The sequence below is a fragment of the Elephantulus edwardii genome, unplaced genomic scaffold (genome assembly GCF_000299155.1).
Source record: "Elephantulus edwardii isolate Elephantulus edwardi_28Jun2011 unplaced genomic scaffold, EleEdw1.0 scaffold00068, whole genome shotgun sequence".
Lineage (NCBI taxonomy): Eukaryota > Metazoa > Chordata > Mammalia > Macroscelidea > Macroscelididae > Elephantulus > Elephantulus edwardii.
The window spans coordinates 6,077,640-6,081,258 of record NW_006399818.1 but is presented as its reverse complement, the minus strand read 5'-3'; the positions used below and the strand labels follow the sequence as shown (position 1 = coordinate 6,081,258).

The following is a 3,619-nucleotide window of genomic DNA, read 5'->3' as shown; positions in this document are numbered from 1 at the left end:
ATGGAGATAGGATGCATCCCTGGCGTACACCCTTCCCAATTTTGAACCATGCAGTGTTCCCTTGCTCTGTTCTGACGACTGCCTCCTGGTCCAAGTGTAAGTTTCGCATTAGAATGATCAAGTGTTCTGGGATTCCCATTCTTCTAGGAGAGGTAAATAGCTAACTAAGGATGATAGAAGAAAGGTTGATGCCTTTGAATTGTGGTGCTGGAGAAGAGTATTGAACATACCGTTGACTGCCAGGAGAACAAACAGGTCTGTCTTGTAAAGGGAGGCAAAGATTTTTAAGTTCTGTCTCACATACTTTGGGCGCATGGCCAGGAAGGACCAGTCCTTGGAGAAGGATATCATACTTGGAAGGGTCGAGGAAGACCTAGGGTGAGATGGATTGACTCAGTGACTGAAGAAATGGGATTAGGTCTGTTGGGGCTGGCTCAGGATAGAGCAGGGTTCAGAGCTAATGTGCATAGTGTTGTTATGAGTTGCAGGCAATTCGATGGCACGTAACAACAACAATAGCATATTTAAAGCATCCATCCGGAACAGTACTTGATATTCGCTTGGACCAAGCACTGCCAGAATGATCTCATTTGTACACAATCAAATTCTTACAGTGGTATACAGCAATTTGTACCACCTTTACAGTTGGAGAAAGCAGGTTCCTGGGATGTTAAATTACAGAGCTTGATTCATAGCAGGCATTAAAATATGTCCATTCAATGAACAGATGCCTTAAAGTCAAATAGCAAACAATTACCTTTCAGAATTTTCCTCTATGATTAATCTTTGAATTCCCCAATGCTGAGTTGTTCCCAAATTCTCCCAGATCTCTAACTTGGCACCACCACACCACACTTCATGTGTTCATAGAACTTAATCTCACACATTATGGGGTTTTGTGGCTTAAAATGTATCTCCTGCCACTCAAAATTAGAATTTATCTTTGTTTGCTTAATCACATCACCAGGTTTATCACAACCAGTGGTCAATACATAATTGTTTAAAAGACAATCACAACTCAGTCTAACAGGAGAGAAGAACAAAGTTCAGAAAGTAAAAACATGACATCCAGCCATTCTGTATTAAACTCAATTATTGGAAATCAGTATCTGCATTTTCAAAACACTGCACAGAAAAACTGAAGTACTTTTGTGGCACGTACCCAATGAAAGTTTTAAAATACTAATTATATTCTTATAATCGATAATTTGTTAATCAAATGCTTGATTCAAGTCCTGGAATTTAACGAAGGTGAATCAGTAAGCCTCTTGCTTCCTGTTAATAAAGAGATTAATGATCAAAAGTTGTATGTGACTTGTTACCACTTGAATGGATTGGTGAAAACATAAAAGGGACAGGTTCAACAATGGCTTTTAGTTGGTTCTTTCAACCAACAGTTTATTTCTACCTTTGTTGTAAACATTAACAGGGTGAACCCAGAGTCTGTCGTTTGGCTTGGAATCTGGGGTGAGCCTCTGCAAGTCACTTTCCATGTGTGCATCGCAGCCTCATTTGTACTAGCCCTCAAGGGGCTACTCATCAGTGAAACGTACTTTGTAAGTTTCTTTTGCTTTTCCAAACAATGCACTTAGAACCATGCCAGGCACATCAGAACAAAGTGCCTGCGGAGTGAAATCCAACTCAAGGTGACACTATGGATAGCAGGGCAGAACTGGGCTCCATAGCCTGCAGGGGCTATTTCTGCACGCTGTAAGGGGTAAACAGTTTAGTAAACTATTGTAATATTCAGAATTTCAAGTTGGGCTCGTCTAATTACACTGGCAGTGTTTCTGTGCTTTTCCAAAAAGTCTCTAGGCTAAAACTTTTTTTTTTATGGTTCACCTTAGTTTGTTTTGTTTTTAATTTTTTTTTTTTTTGTGAACCTTGGTTTTTGTGTTTTTTTAAAAAATTTATTTTATTATTTTTGTGTGTAGGCTAAAACTTTTAAGGTTAAAAAAAATATCTGCATGCTGTTGACTGATAAAACCATTTAACACAAAACACAAGCAGTCCACTTCGTATACATCATATATGGTAATTGTAAAATTGTAACTTTACAAAGCTGTAAAGTACAAGAAACCTATATAAAACACTTCTATATTTATGACCCCTTTTTAAGACTAAGGATTGGGATGACACGTTGACGAGGAAGGTTTAACATTAAGAGTTTTTAAAAAGTGGCGAGAATAAACAGAGTCGATGGTTTTAAAGAAAAGGGAAGTAAAAGGTATGACCCCGACGTGATTCGAACACGCAGCCTTCTGATCTGGAGTCAGACGCGCTACCGTTGCGCCACGAGGTCCTGCTGGGCTGTGGCTCGTGTAATGTCTTAGGACTCTGATACCATGACGTCTCTTCCGGGACACACCATCTTGTCTTCCATATTCTCTCTCCCTTTCACCCCCCCCAGGTTGGACGTGGAGACTGATCCTCAGACGTCCACTTTTGACAGCTAATCTACCTAGGTTTGTACAGAACCAGCGCAGGCCGGAGAGTAGGGGGTTGGGATCAGACAAGCCCCCGTGTCCAAGGAAACTGGCCCTGCCTCCTTTTTTAGCAAGCGGTTTCCAATCGGCCTGGCCCCGCCCCATTGGAGGCGGAGACCCCGCCCCCTGCCTCCCGTCCTACGCGAATCTCGCGGGCCGCGTTCGTGACTTGGATTTGGAAGCCGCCGGCGCGCCACGGCGCGTGCGCAGCTGTGTGCCAACGCTCGCCTGACGGCTGCGCTTTCACTGGAGACCTCGCTGTCTGTGTTCTTTCTGCCTCCTCTCCCTTTTTGCTAGAGGAAGCTTTTATTTTACAGTAAATTAAGCGTTTTTCTTTTGAAAAAGAAAGCACCTTTTTTGAGAAAACGTGGTTCTGTATTCACAAAACGCATCAGCCTATTGTAGTTGACGGCTGTTTCCTTATTGAAAGCCACTAGGGCTTGAAGCAGCTATTGATGGAGACTGAAGACTGCACCTTGAGTGCAATCAAAATAGACATAAACCGAAATCATCACATCTGGACCAATAAGCCACATCATGATGGTAAAAGTTTAAGTGAAAAGTAGGATTTTATTTGGAAAACACCACCTATGCACACATCAGTCAAATACATGGAAAGAGTAGGATTGGGGCAGCCTGAGGGCTTAAAGGACCACGGACAAGGCAGGATTAGGTGGGCCTCCCCCGCTTCCTCTAGGCGAGCAAAGGGTTCCTTTCCTCCTCCTTTTTCATTTGGCCAATTTCTAAATTTTTTCTTCATCGCTGGAAAGTGTGAAAACTCAGATTTTTGGAAGCGCTGCGCACTCAGCTTCTTCTCTGGATTCCTCAGACTGTTTTTCCCTTGGCCAAAATCTGAGACTCTGAAACACCATATGCTCCCAGTTCTCTTTCTCCCTGCTGTTTCCAGCTCTCACAGCCGTGGAGTCAGTTGCAACTCAGGGTTGGCCCTCCTGTGGGTTTGCCAACACTGTGCTAGTGAATTGTGTGAAAGTAGCTTCTGGATTTGGTTTTGTTTGTTGTTTGGGTTTTTTTGTTGGTTGGTTGGTTGGTTTGTGTTTTACATTTGCCAGCTAACTTGGTTTGAGAGGTTGTTTTGCTTTGTTTTATATTTAAATATGTAAGTTACAGAGCTT

The 3,619-nt window shown here is 42.4% G+C and overlaps 1 non-coding gene across 1 annotated transcript; it reads right to left on the bottom strand.

Moving 5' to 3' along the window:
* Positions 1 to 2,230: 2,230 nt before the first annotated feature.
* On the bottom strand, positions 2,231 to 2,302 carry TRNAW-CCA. Its single transcript has one exon. It is a non-coding gene; the product is annotated as a tRNA-Trp (tRNA).
* Between the last annotated feature and the right edge of the window lie 1,317 nt (positions 2,303 to 3,619).